This window comes from Bombyx mori, chromosome 1, assembly GCF_030269925.1.
Source record: "Bombyx mori chromosome 1, ASM3026992v2".
NCBI classification, from domain to species: domain Eukaryota; kingdom Metazoa; phylum Arthropoda; class Insecta; order Lepidoptera; family Bombycidae; genus Bombyx; species Bombyx mori.
In genome coordinates this window covers 3,184,094-3,204,081 of record NC_085107.1, presented here as the reverse complement: position 1 = coordinate 3,204,081, position 19,988 = coordinate 3,184,094, and the positions used below count along the sequence as shown (strand labels likewise).

Here is a 19,988-nt window from a genome sequence, read left to right as displayed (position 1 = left end):
GCCGTATGCTCGTCTGCCTACAAGGGCAAAAAAAAAAATTACATAAGAATCATACCCAAAATGGGATAGTATTTTGCGTATCTAACAAAAGAATGTCTTTATGGCGCTTAGCTTGACTTGTTTGTTTAAATACTTGCCACCAATGGTGTCTTGAAGATATTTGGCCCTATTTCGAATAAAATTATTAAGCTGCACGTCTCACTTGGCGCTTGCTAAGCTTGGTTTCGTATGGTTGAATTTTATTATTTACGTTATAGTATTTTTTTAGTACAAAGTACCTATTCTACAAGCTAAACTGTGCTAATACACTATGAGGCACGAAGTCTAAAAATAAATAATTCTATTAATTTATTAACAGTAGAACTTAGCTGAAATCGTAATTTTAATAAATATGATATTGTATATTTCATACATTCTTATTTTTATAATTATACCTACATACAAAAATACAATTGTCCTCTTCGAAGTAATTGAGAGTAGGTTCGAACCCAAATGCATGGCGCGGTGCGCCACGTCACCTTGCGTATCAGAGGCTTCCAAAAAAGCGGGAATTTCAAATGAAGTCCGTAATTTAAATGTCAATATATGATTTAAAAACAGGAGGGAGTATGTAGTGTAAAATTCTTATTTGTAAATAATAAATATTGCACTGTTCACATGTTGTTTATCGAAAATTTGGATGTTTAACCTAGCTTTTGCAAGACGTTTAATTAAATATTATTCTAGAAATCTCCATAGGCTTCCAGACAGACGCATCTTCTGTATGGTCCAGATTCTGCACATGCCCGAGAGTATTGATCGCATATTAAACAATTACCTACCGGCTAGGGTGCGGACGGGCTTCCGAACGACCCATTCGCATCCACCATGTAGTCCAGAACGCACGTCGAGTTTCTTTATCTATTATTTTTCATTTCTTTTTGTTTATCCTTTTTTCATATATTTTCTTCAAAGAATTTAAGTTAACAGCATCAAAACCAGAGAGTCTAAGGTGAGAATTCAATTTATCTCCTAATAAATATTTTGTTGTTGATTATTTGCTTTTGTAATTTTATTTTATTTAGCTATCTATTGTGAGCCATGCGAGAAGTCTGCGCGATTCGAATTTGAACCTGAAATTCTGAGTGACGCAGATGCGAAAAAAATCCATTGCTGCTTTATTATTATTATTATTATTGATTTTTATTTAGGTTGTTCCGTCTTAATATGCATCTCATTTATCAATTTGTGCAGGTCTTCAACATCAGTACCGGCAGCTTTAGTGGCATTTCATCTAGCAAGTTGCGGCCGGGAGCAATAAGCACCACCGGCCAGCTTTCGGCACGTAAGTACTTAGTAATCCTTAGTATGTTGCATCTAAAGGTAGCGTCATGTCTATTAATAAAAAACAAAGACAGTTTTCCGAAAACAATGTTAGAGTCCTGTAAATGTTAAATAACAGTAGAGTGTTGCTGTATATATTATTGGGTGATCAAAACCAATGATGCTACCTTTAAGCACTTTTTCTGATGTACCTACTCGGAATAGGTGGATTTTACTGTACCGACACGATAAGATCACAAAGAGCACCAGAACACCAGAAGAAAAATTATCTAAGTAAACTAAAATGGTGATTCTGTGAAACCGAAACAATAATAATAATAGCAAGAAAAACAAATATGGGTAGCGAAAAATCATTCAAGTTCAGTTTTCATAATAAAAAAGTATTTTGTCGACCATTTTGAACCAGTAGCCATTTTGTCAAGTGAATAATACGTGGCAGCCATTTTATCGAATGAAAAATTCATGGCAGCCATCTTGTGGTACGATGTAAGTTGCAGCAGCCATTTTGAATTTGATTACGTGAAACGCGCGCATGTGACGAGTAGGTACTCAAATTCAGACATCGTTTAAATAGAATCGATGACACGATGCGCGCATCTTATTTCTTACTAAATCATACTACGCAACTATATTGGCATATTTAAATGAAGAGAACGTACACCAAATATGAATAAAGGGACCGCTCACAAAAATGCCATTGTACGTGGCGATTTAATATACCTACAGCCATCGTCGCAATTTTAATATCACCATTTAAGCATTATATTGATACTCTAAAAAATCTTTAATGGTGCTGCTGTGTCAGCCATCTTGGCATACTAACAAAGAGTTGCTGCGTCGCTTAGGCGCATGCGTGGCTGCCATTTTGTCGTTCGAAGGCTCTGTCATTTTTCTTTAACGGTAACAACGATCTATCATCTTATTTAATGGCGGAGACTTGAATCTAGTGCGCATTTATTGAAAGTAACTATGGCTTATTGGGTAAAACCAACTATAGACAGAAAAGTTCAAAGCCTACAGGAACCATTACAAATTGTATGGATAATATGCTAAGATTAAGTTCAATTCTCAAATACATTGGATGTCTTTGAAATCGAAATGGTTGTATTTAGTTATCAAATTGATTTTTCTCTTTTTTGCAATTTTTTTCATTCGTCGAAGCTGAACTTTTAGAACATAATATTGTATTTGGCACATACCTACCTACTTATCAAAAATATCCAATGTTTTTAGATAGTATTCGATAGATATTACAGCAACATTACATTACGTGATGGTACAAAAACATAGTCGGCGTATAGTTGGAAATGTTGAAACAGCTTACGTAACAAGAACTATTTGCCCAGTGATGGGCCAATATTAGCCAACTTGGCGATAATCGGCGGCGTCATCAGTATGCCTATGGAACAATACTTCAGAAGAAACTATACGTGTTTTTTTAATAATATTTGTAACAATAACCAATTAGGTATATTTCATTATGGTTATGTTAGTAAATAAGTCTTAAATAAAAAGTGATATATGAGTGTTTTATTTAGTACCTACTCCTAATTTTTTTTTCACTTTTGTGGACGTTATCACTAAAAGGCGACTACGATTATTTTTATATATTTTTTAGTTTCATAACCATGATTTTGAATTTTAGTGGCTGGTTAAACTATAGCCCGACGTATTTGATGTCATTTACAATCGTGTTATTTATGAATTTAAAATAGGCAATTCGCAAATTTGCTATCCATGGCTTAGGGATGAGCGACCATCCCTGAAATAGCTCTTTGAAGGTAAGAACAAAATGCGTATTCACAATGGAACCCTCTACTTGATGCTTATAATCCCGTGCTGACATCCGTGGAAGGTGGGAAATGACAGCAACCGGCGTTGTAAATTACATGGGTGTTCCATCCCTAATGGGAGTTTTTAAAATAAGACTTGAGGGTCATTAAGATGTCATTCTTGATGCCTGACGTGGTGAGGAAATTCCTAATTCTGGTGTCCTGCTAACTTATGACTTGGGTCATAAGTACCGCCATTAACGGAAATTTATTTTTCTATATTTATTTTTTAAAATGTGAAGTGGTTCCGGTACAAATTTTATTCGATTTTACAGGTTTTTCTATTGTCTTTCCTAAATATTATAATATAATAAGTATATACGATCGGTATTCCTATATGGTGGTTACAGGCATTCCTATAGTAAAATTACAGGTTACTAGAAATTACAAAATCAGCAAATATGATGATTGATTAAGGCATTTTTATATATGAAATACGGTATTGATGCGAATCATATAAAATGAAGACGCTAGGGAAGCTTGCCTCGTGTTTTGCTTATAGCATCAATAAAAGAGGATCTATTACTAATAAAGACTTATTATTTCTATTTATTAAAGGCCCCACATAAACGATTCCCTAAGAGTTTAACATTAGAAAATACCAAATATGTATATACCTAGTCCAGCCATAAGTTCTGTTACAAACGAAAATGCATTTTTTTAAATGAAGTAATGAATATTATTAAAATTTACACCTACATAATTATTAGTCTCAGCAAAAAAAAGGGCTCAGCAAAAAAAATATATTCCAAATGGGCACCTTTGGTTTTTGTACAGGCCTTTCATCTGTTTGGCCACGAATCCATGGATTTACGCACAGTTTCCAAAAGAAATTTCGCTACTGCTTGTTCTAAAGCTTTTTTAAGAGACTGAATGTCGCGGTGTCGCTTAGAGCAGGCCATGTCCTCTAAAATTGACCATAATTTGAATTCTAAAGGGTTCAGGTCTGGGCTAAATGAGGGCCAGTCTTTAGCTCTTATAAAGTCCGGAACGTTGGTTTCAAGCCAGGCTTGGGGAGTTCATGCCTTGTGACCAGGTGCAGAGTCCTGCTGGAAATACCATATATGAGTCGTCTATTATCAAAGGTGGCAATCTGTGCATTTGGACAAAAAAAATTTATTGATATATCAATACAGATTGATTTGAATATAATCGTCTCCTTCAAAGAATACGGTTCAAAACCTGCATTAAATAAAGGTTAATAGTTAACCTGTTATTTATCTAAGATGTCGTTCCGAAGAGTTTTGTGACTGCCAATGGAATACAAAGTCCATAATTCGTTTTTCTGATTTACCAATCATTGTTCAAAAGTCAGATTGCCGGCTTTGATAATAGTCGACTCATATAACGGTATATTTTTAATAAGTGTATTGTTGAGAGTTTTTACAAGATTATCCAAGACTGTATCTTGATACACTTTGGCTGAAGTTTTCACTCTTTTACACAAAAATGTGTTTTTTTTGTGACTCATTGATAAGACAGGCCCCACCAAACCATCTCTGACGCAGGATGATGACCACGTTGTACCTTTCCAATAACCTGAGCAGCTTCTTTAGAACTGTAAGTGTACACTTTGTCATTTTGCTTATTATAGTGTTCTTCAATCGTGATTTTTTTTCTCAATCTTCCTTTCGCGCGATATTAATTTTTGCTTCCTAATGAGGTTTCGACGAATTCTGGCTTTAACAGCATTAATAGCCTTTGTAGTTCTAACAGCACGCGGTCGCTACGATCTTTTCTGGTCTTATAATTTGATAATGAACACGAAAAAATATGAGAAATAGCGCAAAATAGAAAGTTTTTAAAATAATATACGTGTCCAAATTCAAAATCTTTAAAAAGTTCAAAAAAGGAAAAGTTTTTTTGTAACAGTATTTATGGCTAGACTATTGTAATTATAATATGCCATTTTTTTAAACATCATTAGGTACACATTTTATATAATAAATAGCTAGTTAACTGGTCCTTGATCGTACAACAAAATGGCGGCTGCTTCAGTTAGCGCATGGTCGAGCCCGCTTTGTCCGAAGTGCGCAGTATGCCTCACACCCAAACGTCACTTCTTTCACATATGTACATTTTACTAGAAGATTATTTATCGATCTTCGAACTTATTAAGATGCTGTTCTATCTCGTTTTATGTTATAGGCAGACGTTACCCTGCCTAAAGGGAAAAAAAACCTAGAATCTGATCTCAGCGCCACCTTATTCAGTCAGCCAGTCTTATTCTATTTAAAAATAAAACAGGGACTCAATCAAACAAATAAAAAATCGAATCCCGGTTAACAGTTTAAGAGGATTCCAGTGACAAACACACGCGCGGGATAATCATATTTCTATATAGAAACTAGCTGACCCGGCAAACGTTGTGTTGCCTTAAATAAGATTTCTAGGGAAATTCTACTGTAGAAAAAAAAACCTCATTTAACCACATAATACCTCATTGTAAACAAAAAAAAATATCCAAAAAATTAAAATAAAAAATAAATGTTTGGGGTCGACAACCCTTTTCACTTAGGGGTTTGAAAAATAGATTATTATTGATACACAAATAAAACCAAAAAAACATGGCTGAAAAATGTATAGTATTGTATAGCTCTCAAATATATTAAGTGTATAATCTATGATGTATAGTGAGTAAGTAAGACAGGAGACCGGCTTCGTCCTCATCCCTACTACGTGATGTTTGCTGGATGAGTGGTGACACCTGGCGGGGATAGCTGATCGATTGATAGTTGATCAGTAGTCGACCGGCGAGGGCGGGAGATCAAATTCAATTTAAAAAAAATCATAATTAAAGGAACTTGAAATTATAAACTCTGAATAAGAGTTTATCGTACTACAATTATAATATTTGATTGCCATCTTGCAACCTTATTGCGGATCTGTGCATAGAATAAAAAAAATATTGATCGGGATGGAAAAATAGGGGTTGATCGTATAAGAGTGAAAATTGAGAGTAATATAATTTTTTTTATTTTAAGTCATGACAAAATACAAACAAAATTCTCGCAAAAATTTTTAGAAGTTTTTAATTAGCAAATAAAAAATAAGGGTTGATCGTAGAGGGGTGAAAATTGAGGATTGTATGTATTTTTGTATGTTGTATCATAAAAAAATAGAAATGAAAAATTTTGTCTAAAAAATAAATAAAAAAATTTAGGGGTGGACTACCCCTAACATTTAGGGGGATGAAAAATAGATGTTGGCCGATTCTCATAGATACCGGATAAGCACAAAAAATTTCATCAAAATCGGTCAAGCCGTTTCGGAGGAGTATGGCAACGAAAACTGTGACACGAGAATTTTATATATTAGATGTATCCGTGAAGGCGCAAGCGTATAGTCGGATTTTTTATTAGACGAAGTCAACTGACGTTTACTGTGTTGTCAGCTTTTGATGAAATAAAAATAGTGTTGTGACAAAGTGAACGATTGAAAAAACTCCTGAATTAGTGAAATTGCCTCGATTGTCTAGTGAATAGTTGGTGTGCCGAATTGCCGGTATCGGGTACGGGATTAGAATTTTAGGCGTGCTTTGTACATACCAACGAGTTTTCGACGAAATATTATGTTCCTATAGTATCTACCTGTACTGAACACCAAGTGTTTTAAACATTAAGAAAAACATTGCGAAGAAGCTTGTAAGACGGTCCTATTTCCAATACATCATATAGTTGAAACTATAGATGTATAAAATATAACAATTATAGGTAGGTAATGAAAATAAAAATAAACTGATTGTAGTTACATACTACTGGTAACATATATTGGAGCACTTTAATACAATTTTATTGTAAAATATAAATAATATTCTTTTATAGTTTGAAATTAATGATTAACTCTTCACACTCATTGTTCATTCATGTGATTGAACGAGAACTGAACGCATCACTATTACTTTAAATATAGCAACATTATTTCACAAAGTGACATTAGCTACTGTCAGCTGGCTTCGTCTAATTAAAAATCCGACTATAGACGTATTGATTGGTATCGGAACAAGAGTAGACAGGTCATACACATTTTTAATCACGAAAAATTTAGAGATTACAGTGTAATTACAATGTTGACAACAAGCAAATAAATAAAACAAAACTTAGTGATGATTATTTACTTTATTTCATTACTTGGTGTATAATTATAAATCATTTTAACAAGAAAACCATTACAATATTATTTAAATTGATATCAAGTCATCGTTTTGTTTGAAAACGTAATAAATAAAAACGTCATCAAATTGCGATTTGAATTCTATAACTATGAAATAAGGAAGCAAACTTATCTATTTTTATTTGTAATACTAACATATGAGATCGGACAGTTTTGCAATACAATCGAAACTTCAACTTACCGTCTCAATTTACGTTCTATTTTCAATGGTCAGTTTTCCGGCAATCACATCAGACTAGAAGGATCGTGGGAGATATAAAGAAACTGCCTCTGTTTCTGGAACAGTTCTTTTATGGTGTCAAAATTATTTCTCATTGCTTCTTCTTCTGGTCCTTATCTCACATTACATGGAGTTGCGACAGCATGTGCTCTTAACATGCTTGACAGGAATTTAGCATGAATTTTACGACCGACCTCTTGCCTGATGTTAAGCCTCGTTGGGTTATATATATATCCATAGCAACGTGCTATAGGGAGAGATTTTTATGTTTCTTCTTTCGGATGTTTCTTTTAGGTACATAATCTGTTTTCGGTTTTATCATTTGCATTTTGGTATTAAAAAAATCAACTTTATCTGTGATATCGAATAGTGATCGATTGGGATATATGTGTCTTACAAACCACAAAAAAAACTAATGTATTCCTTGAATTTGGTGGGAATAATCTGAAAGAATGATGACATTCGAATATATCTTCCCTCTATTTCTCTATAGTGCAACAGCTAAAACATTGGTGTACTAAAGATATTTTATACAGAAATAACGACCTTTCGCCGAGTTTGGTATTATCTTCTTTCTTAGAAGAATTTTCAAAGATTGAATATTTTCCATCTAAGTATTTTTCCTGGTCTGCGTTCGTTTACTGTATCTACATTTTAAAAAAAAACTCCATTATACATACATACCACATAAATATGAATCTTGTTATTTGCAATTCCGGTTTGCGCATGATCAGCGCCGGTACGACTGCGCAGAACTTAGTGCCACACCTTATGCTTTGTTTCTGGTTGAGCTATTGAATTCGTCCAACCGCCTTGGCCAAGCTATCGTTCCATCACAAAATGGGTCAGAAATTGCTTTGTGTTCAGTAAGTCTCATGCACTCGTGCTTATATTCATAGTAAGTGTATTATTTTACTGGTGGTAGGACTTCTTCTGAGTCCGCGCAGGTGGGTACCACCACAATGCCTATTTCTGCCGTGAAGCAGTAATGCGTTCAGTTTGAAGGGTGGGGCAGCCGTTGTAACTATAGTTGAGACCTTAGAACTTATATCTCAGGGTGGGTGGTGCATTTACGTTATAGATGTCTATGGGTTCCAGTAACCACTTAACACCAGGTGGGCTGTGAGCTCGTCCACCAATCTAAGCAATAAAAAAAAAAAAACAGCTGCACGTAACGATTTTTTTTAATTGGAAATTTAGCTTTCACAGTTTTATTTTCATAGGATTGGACAGTGGCCAATTTTCCTAAATTTTCGGGTTTGTTTGCGCAAGTACGAAGCTGTATTGGGCGCCTGCAGAGGATGCGTGGTATCTAAAACTACAACCTTTGGAGCAATGAAGCTACGTTTTCTAATTGTTCGTCGCGCTGATCTAGCCGTCAATATACCTATTTACATATTCGGGGTACGGCTTTGACTCCAAGTCTCGTTGTAGTTACAAATAACACAAGAAAAAAGAAAATCCCTCAGCGCAGCCATGCGCATGCTCCACATCGCATCAGCGAGTATTTGGAGTCACTCATTCTACGTTGAATTATCTGAATGCCGTGTTTAGTGATTTGTGTTATTAGTTGACCTTGAGACATAGACGGTAAGCTTTTGCATTAGCATTAATTTGTTCGTATTCTATCAAGTATTTGATTCATGCAAAGACAATGCAAGCCAATTTCCATGTTGTAAAATGATAAATGGCTGTTTATCAATAGCAGTTGAAAATGGCAAACTTCATTTGCGCACCAACTAGCGTCAAAGCTATACAAAGAGTTTGATGCCTTTCACTCTCGGTTTTAACTCTTCGGTTCTTGAAGAATGTTTCTCATTTTTGTTATATTCAAGTAATGTTGTTTCAGCTATTCTTGTCACTTATTTAAATAAAAATGAAAACTCTTCGTGAAGTTCTCGAAATATCTAGAAGCTCTCAATTGTGATACTTATAGAAGGGTTACAAATCAAGTCACATGAGTATTTTATTTAATATTGTCTTAATTATTACTATTACACTAAAACAGTCGATAAATCCGCGTGAAAAAATAGCTTCATTCCTCTTTACGCATGCGTACCACTGAAGTGGAAGGCACCAACAAAAATGCGCACAATTTGCACCGTTCAGTATCGATTTAGTTCCGGAAACATCTAGAAGTATTCCCATTTGATTCTCAAATAGGACCACTGCAAATCACAAAATTAAATTGTCATCATTACTGACCGTTGCCTTTATTGTGCGATTACATAGCGGTCTAAAAGGTAAGCTTCAGTATTCATTTTGCTAAGTATAAGGTAATATTTTGGAAACGAATCATAAAACTGTCGGTTGGATGGACGATCCGTTACGAACAAAATATCAGTGGATGCATTTTTTTCGTTCCTTCTAAACATTCACAGTGCCAGACATTTGGTTATTGGTATGATCACAGAGCGACCTACCACTAACCTAACACTAAACTTCAGTATTTATCTATACTTAATATTATAAAGAGGAAAGATTTGTTTGTTTGTTTGTATTGAATAGGCCCGAAACTACTGAACCGATTTGAAAAATTCTTTCTCTGTTTGGAAGCTACACTATTCCCGAATGACATAGGCTATAATCTTTTTTGAAAAAAAATTAGGGATTCTTACTAAAACTCCAATAATGTAACCCAAGGTGTAAAAAAATTACCAAAAATATTCTTTACATCGCGTGCCCTGCGAAAACTGTTGGTGATAGGATAAAATAATGTAGTACGCCTTTGTAGAACACATTACTATTTACAAAAAGTGTCGCGACAGCATATGTCTAACTATATTACTTATGCCGCAATAAGTGTTCTTTTATTGAATTTTTTGTTAAAGACCCGAGCGGAGCCGGAGCGGGCCGCTTGTTTTAGAATATTTTGGAAAAGAATCGTAAAAACTGTCGGTCGGATGAAAGATCCTTCGTAATGTAAACTGCGTACCATTGACCAAAGTGTTCAACTATTTAGTTGGTTCCGATTAATTTTGCTTGATTACTGACTTAACTTCTGACTTGAATGGAAACAGAAATCACTGTTTTTTTAAAAATCCCAAAATGGTACATGTATTTAGTAGGTATATTCTTGTATTATAAGAATGTCAATTTCACTATCTATTCTGTTTCAAACACTATTTCCACTATGGCGATCTATACGCATTACGGGCGATATGTTCGTTTTCATGCAGGAGATTGGTAGCCATGGCGTGCCACTCCTTAACTCATTGCGCATGATCGTCTCCGTATCGACCAGCGCCGACGGAACCTACCCGAGTCTAGGGTCAGCTTTCGAAGAGTAAAGTCGTTTTCAAGTTCAGTCAAACGTTTTACCATTTAAGGTAACTGTCTTTACTATATTGTTCCATCACTGCGACTGGAAACAATAAGGTGAGATTTCATTAGGCCACAATCAGTTTTTGATTAGTTTTTGTGTATGTTTGGTTCTAGATATTGTGCAAAATTTTAAAATAGGCACATGAATACAGTTTAGTTTCATTTTATTTATCATATTAATCATATTCAACTTGAAGCTTGCTTCGATAGTCATACGACAAAATGGCGGTCCTACTTTCGTTTGTTTGCGCATGCCCAAGCCTTCTTAGGGATATTGATCGTCGCAACTTAGATTTGTTAGCAGGTACAGTCTCTTCAGTCTTCAGTAACCATTTGCCTGGCCCAAGTTTGAATTAGTGCTAGAGTTCAACTTTAGAGTTTACTAATTGGGCCGATGTACAATACTTATCACTTATATCACTCATAAGCTTAAAGTAAAAGTAGATATTATTGTGTCGTCATTGATAAATTAAGAAGAGAGCGTCCACGGATGATGTGCTTAGAGCTGTGACGATGATCTTCGACATCGCGATGAGTTAGATAAGAAAATATGTGAAGACACTAGAGATGTACAACAATCGAATGATCAAAAAAATGCTCTAAGGGCACATCTTTTCTTAGAGCCACAGGATTTTTTACCCATTTACACAGAAGATGAAAATACGGATAAATTAGTGGACACATTTTTTTCTTTTCTTCCAAACATTCATAGTGATAAACATTCATAGGTTTCGTTAGTTTAAAATGGGGTTGAACTTGCCATATACCTAGCTGTCATATAATTGCTAATGTCCGACAGTGTACTTATTGGTCGACGAAGACATCACATCGATAGAAGTGCGCAGAAGTCAGAATCACTGCCTTCACTAAGAAAACTGAAGCGCTTTAAAGACAATGCAAGATAATCTTGCATTGCATTGCATACAGGCTTAGAAAATTTGAACTATCGATCTGCCGAGCAAATAAACATGCTCAAAATGTCTTCGCATTAGACCATCAGCGCCTCATCAGCGTCCTTTACGGCACCTTGCGCCTTTTCGCAATTCAACATCAGCCTCCCGTAGCAAACCAGTATCCTAGGCTCCACAAACAAAATATATAAAAAAGACAGGATTTGCACCGACAAGAAAAATAACCAGACAACTCCGTGAGCGGTGGACTGACCAATTCAAACGGGCCCGTATTTTATTTTCGATTTAAGTACCTTGAACTTCCTAAAAGGAAATTAAAACTTAACCAAATATCGAGCGCTATTTTATTATTACAAAAATTGTAACCTCAATATTAATAATTGTCTATGAAATTTAATCCTATTTTCTATCAAGCTTGCTACTTACTCTTCGTATTAAAATACTAAGCATTGGTAATTGGTGGTTAATGGTGTTTAATGAATAGTGAGGCATGTTTGAAACGCGCATGGGTTGTTTTTAATACAAATGTCAGGTAATTGTCCTCCGGTATGCTAATAGAATACAAGGAAATATTCAACAATGGACTCTGGTCTGCCAGACGGCTACGTGATTTTTCAAATATTCAAATTTTGAAAGAATAAAATTAAAATAGTTTAAATGTTGTACAAAAAAAGGAGCAACAGAAGAAGGAGATTGAAACAATTCCTCAGAGCATTGAGACAACAAACAGCAGAAAAACACATACAAAAAATAGAGAGAACAAAGTCCTTTCGTAGACCCAGAGTTAACAAACAATCTGTGAGAATGGGATTGTCGATAATCTAAATGGCTCTCTTCTAAATAAATCTACATATAAAGAAAATTGGAGTGTCTGTTTGTAATATTGAAATAGCCTCTTTTTACTACATGCATATGAATGGTACATACTCCAAAATAACATTTTTTACAATTTTTGTCTGTCTGTCTGTTTGTTCCAGCTAATAAATAAATATTTGTAGTAGTATATTCTTCTGGTATCACTTATTATGATTTTACGTGATATTTTTTTGTTCGTCGTGGTCATTATTGTAATAAAAGCCGTAGTTTTAGTACAAAAGAATGTCTTGACCTCTTTACGCAGGTTCCTCGCCAAATTGACTGGGGTGCGCCAATAATAGAACCACACCCTACAGTTCGTACATGTCGTCGTGGCCTAAAGGATAAGACCGGTGTTCGAATCCCAGACGGGTATCAATTTTACTAATGAAATACGTACTCAACATATGTTCACGATTGACTTCCACGGTGAAGGAATAACATCGTGTAATAAAAATCAAATCTGCAAAATTATAATTTGCGTAATTACTAATATTATAATATAATAAAAATATACTAATAATATACTAAAATTAATAATCACCTCTTGTGAGTCCGCACGGGTAGATACCACCGCCCTGCCTATTTCTGCCGTAAAGCAGTAATGCGTTTCGGTTTGAAGGGTGGGGCAGCCGTTGTAACTATACTTGAGACCTTAGAACTTATATCTCAAGGTGGGTGGCGCATTTACGTTATAGATGTCTATGGGCTCCAGTAACCACTTAACACCAGGTGAGCTGTGAGCTCGTGTTCACCCTTCTAAGCTATAAAAAAAAACAAAATTGGTAATGCGTATAGTCAATTACTCAAAAAAACACCTAATACCTATCTACCCGTTACAGACAAATAATATCTTAATTGATGTGATATATTAAATTAGGATATCGGGCAAATTATCAGGATTCATGTTGTCAGGAATCCCTTAGGAATCGTATTATACAACGATCTATATAGTTCACAAGTTCATTTTTCTTTCGAAGTGAAACCCACAGTAACTTTTCTCGATTCTTGGAGGTCGCAGCTGGCTCAAAAAAGGTGAGATACGAGTATAATACGGATCAATAATTATTTTAGTAACTATAACTAGGAAATAATCTGGTCATTTCTTCTAACGTTTTAATGCCATTTTGACGGAAAAAATTGTCTTTCTTTGTCGGACAATCACATTAAAATCAATCGATCAGATTAAGTAAAAAAAATTATTTACCACAAAATGGCGGATTTATACCTTTCTGTATGCTTAGTGCGAGTTTTTTAACGTTCTCGATAGCGTAGAAGTTAAATGAAATTTGTATGGAGTTGGAAAGTTTGCCTACGTTTGCCGCTAGGGGCGCTGTTCCAACTGCATACAAATTTTAGTTAGCTTTTACGCTATCGAGAACGTTAAAAAGCTCGCAATAAGCACACTGCGCAATAGACCGACGCCCATGTGCGCAGTGGTCCAGTAGTGCTAGCTTTGTCTGTGCTAGGATTCTACGTGGAGCTACTCCTGATGAAGGCGGTAACTAAAAGCATTGTATTATTGTTTTTAAATTTGAAACAGTTTCTTCTTTCTTTCCAACATCGTTTGCGAAACTATTGAAGGACTGCAGGACAAATTGCAGGACTATACCTCGGCGCATGCGCGTCGCCGTACTTATTGATCTCACTGCGGAAAGGGTGGCGGGCGAATTCAGAGCCACTCCCTACACTGTGCGTCTGGGTTTCAGACCGTAAAGTTGCTCTCACAGTTATGTATTTATCAATTTTTAGTGTCTCAGAAGAGAAGTGAAATTTCATGAAGCCGTTATAGAAAGGTAAATCATTGTTCTTCAATATTAGTTGTTTAAATATGGATAAATAATGTGGTCCATAGTTATTGAAGGCTGCAGACAATTACTAGCTGTCAACCCATGTTAATCAATGTGCGCTTATAACTGCGCAGTGCTTAGAGCCAGATCGATCTGTTTCGAAACGTTTTGTCTTTTGAATGTCTCCGTCACTCTTTGTTTCAGCAATATGGCATGGCATATGATATGTGATAATGGCATAAGATATGGTGAAATTAGTTATCCACCATGTCTACGAACAATCCGATTACTTGTTATAGTACAATATTGTCTTAAAAAAAAAATTGTAAACATTATTATGACAAAACAAGTGGTTTATTGGCAACATAAAGGCTAAATCACTTGAAATTTTGACTTGTCCGCACGCGTAGGTACCTATCACCGCCCCGCCTGTTTCTGCCGTGAAGCAGTAATGCGTTTCGGTTTGAAGAGTGGGGCAGCCTTTGTAACTATACTGAGACCTTAGAACTCATGAATCAATGTGGGTGGCGTCATTTACGTTGTAGATGTCTATGGGCTCCGGTACCCACTTAACACCAGGTGGGCTGTGAGCTCGTCCACCCATAAAATAAAATAAATAATTAAAAAAGTTGTATGTTACACGTGAGTTCTATTCAAATTTAATTGCCAGGTCATCAGTTCGTTTCTGGTATATTTAGTCTTACCTCGTTTTTAAAATGTGGCCGTAGTTATGATAGATCGATCTGCGCATGCCCGGTCTTGTATCGATCGGGACTGCTGAAAGAACATGGAATTTTCAGACACACCCTTCAGCGTGTAGGTGCGAAATGAGACAAATTATTTTGATTTTCTTAAAAATACCTCACTTGTTTTCCTACCTTTTTTTTCCTTCTTTAGCTGATAGCCCTGAGAGACTATATCAGCATAACCCTAACATGTAGGTGAGCTCAGGGGGCTCAAACCTGACGACGTTGCTAACACTAACCCTAGCAAGAGCAGTGGCTTCGCAGAATCTACCACCGGATCGGAAACGCGACCCACTGGGAAGATCCGGCGAGAGGCTCAGTGGGCTGTTTTTTTACATACCTAGTAAACATATAGGTACCAAAGTATTATGTCGTTCATGTAATATGTAATTTTTGTCTTGGGGTTTCGTGATTCGCTAATGTTGATTAATCTTCCCGTACTTAACTATTATTTGCTATTTTTATTCAGTTAATGCGTAGTGAGGTGATCGAGTTCAAGGTCCATCTGGTGTTAAGTGGGCATCAGAGTCCCTTCAGACTTGAGGTCAATGTCTCAGAGAGTTAACAATTACTTGTATTACAATTTTTGTGAGTTTGATTTTTGTTATACGATATTATTAGTTCAACGTGGAAATTATTGTTATTATTATTTTTCCTACCTATTCTAGAAACCTCGAGGGCTTGTACTAAATTAGCAGAACTAGTAGGTGAGCTCACGGAGCGTAAAACTGACGACGTTGTTAACACTAACCCTAGCAAGAGCAGAATCTACCACCGGATTAGAAACGCGACCCACTGAAGATATGGCGAGAAACTCAGTGGGCTGTGTCTTTGGGTTAACTACTCGCCGAGCCTTTCGTCGCAAGCGACGGGTTCGATGACAATGACCGATGTGTTTGAGGTACCTAAAAGCACCGTTATTGAATCGGGAGGATCCGAAATGACGTGTTGAAATTATTGGTGGACGGCAGTTAAGTACCCATTTCATTAGAAAACTTGGTACCCGCCTGCGATATACGTGTACACAGGGCGTCTTATCCTTTAGGCCCCGACGACTACATTTCAGCACCGAAGTACGAATGGCTTCTAAGAACTTACGCTCAAAGTTCTTTCTTCACAATAGAGCAATGAAAGCTACAACGATGGTTAGGCACAAAGTGAGGGGAGGTACGGTAGGGAAGAGCTTAGCTATGCAACACGTATCATTTATGAACACAAGCGTTTGTCCTGTAGTTTAAATTGACCCTTCAAGATTTATCTTCATTTTACAAAGTATTATAATGCATTTGTTCTTTTGTTGTGTTATTTACATATTTTTTTCGCAAAGACAGAATAAAAACGAAAATGTTAAAATAAAAAAAAGGTAGAAAGAAGTTTGGCTATTTAGATATACACGGAACATGTCCTTCGTTATGGGGCGCCATTTTGTAGAAATTTTCCATTCTATGTATGTATAAAACCGTTATTAAAATTAATGCTCTATATTTATATGTAACCTAATAAACGAGATCATATTCGATGCTTCCGAGAAATAAGCAGAATCAACACGTTCTTTGCGCATTGCATTCCCATAATGCGATGGGAAGCTTGCTCGGGTGTTGAATAAACACAAAAATATGACTCAGCGAACTTCGACGAGAATAACGTTTCAACTCACTTTTTTTTTTCATAACCAATGGCATACTATTCAGAAAGTTCGAGAAACTTTTTTTATAACTTACAATTTATACTACGTACTAATATACAAGTTTAAGAGAAATACGTCATGTACAGTGAGGAAATTATTTGAAAACCTTAGGATATCGTATTCTTTGCCCAAAAGCTGTAAAGATTTTGAAATGGTCGGAATGTTAACGATGCGGTCGTAGATTTATTTGTTTGCTAAGGTATGTCTAAAAACCACTTAAGTCTGCGGAAAGCGTTATCAGTTATCACCCTTATGGAAAGGACCATATACTTAAATATATTAAGTACTGGTGGTAGGACCTCTTTTGAGTACGCGCGGGTAGCGTCCGTGAAGCAGTAACTATTAGTGTGTAGTTGTAACTACATATATTGAGACCTTAGAGCTTATATCTCAAGGTGGGTGACGCATTTACGTTGTAAATGTCTATGGGCTTCAGTAACCACTTAACACCAGGTGGGCTGTGAGCTCGTCCACCGACCTGAGCATTAAAAAATAATAATGTATAAAATAATAATAAATACAATCGGTAATAATTAAAGTCGTTCGTTCTTTTGATGAGTTTTTTGTTCGAAGACGAACACTAAAGAGTGGGGCCGCTTTTATTTTCTTATATTAAACTAAAGTTTCATAATGACACATTGAATCGATTTTTACCACTATTTTTACTAAGTGATCGCTCAGAATTTTTTAAGTTGTACTGTCAACAACAGAGATAAGCGCCATGACGTTTTAAAAAAAATCGTGTTAGTCAGCGTTAATCCGCATTAGGGAAACCGTGCAGTTATTTTTTGATAATAAATCTTAAGCCGCATGAGACACGATTTATTTACAATATTATTATTGTTGTTTGCCGACTTAACCCAATAGGTGTATCGCTGTAATAAAAAAAAAGTTGTTTCATCGTAGAAAACTCTTTATTAAGTTTACTCCTTTTCCCAGGATGGCGCCTTCAACGAGTGCAAGTCCATCGTCAGCCGATGTTCCGTTTCGATTCTTCTGAGGGATTTCTTTGGACGGAGAAAGGCAGCGGTAAGTAACTTTTTAATGATTTTTTTATGGATCACGATACCTCTTAATTTTATGGTAAGCTAGTACGTAATTTGAATATGTATAGCTATGTTATGTTCAACTTTGTGATGTGAATTTGAATAAGTCACGCAAAAATGCGGCATGTATAAAGATTGCTCGAGTCGTAGTCGAGGCGGTTGGCCAGCCCCAGTGGGGTCTACGGACCATCTAGGCGGTTTACCCGGTCTTTGATGACTGGGTGAATCGTGGCGCAGGACGACTTACTTCGAGATGCTTCGGTAAGTACCTGCACCGACGACGAGGTGCCACCATTGTGGACACTACCTGGACACGGCGGAGCATACGTTGGCTGTCTGCCCCGCTTGGGAGGTGCAGCGCCGTGTCCTGGTCGCAAAGGTAGGACCGGACATGTCGCTGCCTAGCGTCGTGCTTGGCGGCGATGAGTCCTGGAAGGCTATGCTCGACTTCTGCGAGTGCACCATTTCGCAGAAGGAGGCGGCGGGGCGAGTGAGGCAAAGCTCTCCTCACTACGCAGAAATCCGCCGCGGCCGCAGGGGTCGGAACTGGGGTCGCACCCGTTACCCGGCCCCCTAAGAGCTTGGGGTCCCACCCGCTTTGTGGGGTGGGGCCCAGGTGTGGGGCGGCGTGCTTTGCACACTCGCCCGCAGTAGGAAGCCGGGTGATGGTAGACCGCGTTCCCCCGACCGCTCCGGGGGAAATGGTAGCGCGGCGCCATCAGAGCGGGCTCTCGGCCCGCCGACCGAGGCAACCAGTGGTTGTGACGCTGGCGGCCACCGGTCCGGCGTTTGTAGGACGGCGGAATGGATGTAATATGATCTGCGACAATCACGTCCCGCCGTCTCAATTGCCCCGACTGGGCTCTGGCCCGGTCCGGGGTAGAGGCCCTGCTGTGAGCGGCAGGAGTTTTTAGTGAGATTCAACTTCCACATACCACATCTGCCGCGCGGATGAGGATTCGGCGATTTTCTCCTGTGGAAAAAAATGTATAAAGATTAAGACCATTGTTATCATGTGAAACGTGGTCAATATAGAATGTATAATTTTTTTCTTTTTCGGAAAAATATGTACTAGCTGGATTCATCAGAAACAAACAAAACAAAAGTTTGTGTCAACATATTTCAGATAATAAGTATGTGGCCGGCCGTTGTACAATTATGAATTTCACATTAAAAACAAATTAAATGTTGGTTGTTAAACGAACAGTATGAGGCTTGGCTTTATTAAGCATAAAAATGATGTTGTCTTCAATAAAACAAATTGTCGTATATAATTTCAGTTAAAAGTTTCCACGACTGCCCTAACAACGTTCCTATCGGCATAAAATATGTCTGTTATTATTGAGTCTTATGAATTTTGACTCCACCTTTTTTAGGTAAATCTGAAACCATCTCCAAAGTTTTTTAAAAGTTCACGTTTCTGTTTTAAATTCGATGTTCTCGAGAAAAAACTAACTTGTTTTTATGATGATCACAATAATTATTATTTTAGAGCCTCAATTTAGACATACATGTATCAAAATTGGATTTAATATAACATGTTTCTAGCTGTTTTCTGACTTAGATGGCAAACGAACGTAGATAAATTTCTACGAATATTGATGATTAAATAAAGAAGGCCTATGTTAAATGATCCCTGTCAGAAATTTGTTTTTTTCAACAGTGACGGATAGGATATTAAATTCTTGAAAATTTAGTAATGAATGACAACAAGCTGTTGAAATTGGGTGGTTTCATCAAAATTATTTGGAAATTTAAAAATAAATTGTGATAATATCACGTTATCTCTCTTTTTAGTGACTAAACTGTTTGCCTTAACAGCAGTGATGACTCGAAAATACATTACCAGATGTTGCAGGGAGGATTTCGGAGTAAATCATTTTCTTCTCAAAAAATTAATAGGTACTCATGTACCTTGTAAGTACGAGTCATAAAAATTTGATTCTATTCGATTCGGGCTCTATTCTAATCCATTACTAGCTCCCATTTTGTTGACAGCTGTCATTCTATGCCTAGTGAATTAGTCCCTGAGCCACAAAAAAGCAGTACAGGATTAAATTACACAACTGGTATAAAATAGG

The 19,988-nt window shown here is 36.6% G+C and overlaps 2 long non-coding RNA genes across 2 annotated transcripts; one reads left to right on the top strand and one right to left on the bottom strand.

Moving 5' to 3' along the window:
* The first annotated feature begins 852 nt into the window (after positions 1-852).
* LOC119628565 (uncharacterized) lies at positions 853-17,883 on the top strand. Its single transcript, XR_005244737.2, has 3 exons — positions 853-991; positions 1,234-1,324; positions 17,801-17,883. It is a non-coding gene; the product is annotated as an uncharacterized LOC119628565 (long non-coding RNA).
* On the bottom strand, positions 17,754-19,891 carry LOC134201838 (uncharacterized). Its single transcript, XR_009977097.1, has 3 exons — positions 19,754-19,891; positions 18,843-18,880; positions 17,754-17,868 (listed from the first exon to the last, which is right to left on the bottom strand). It is a non-coding gene; the product is annotated as an uncharacterized LOC134201838 (long non-coding RNA).
* Between the last annotated feature and the right edge of the window lie 97 nt (positions 19,892-19,988).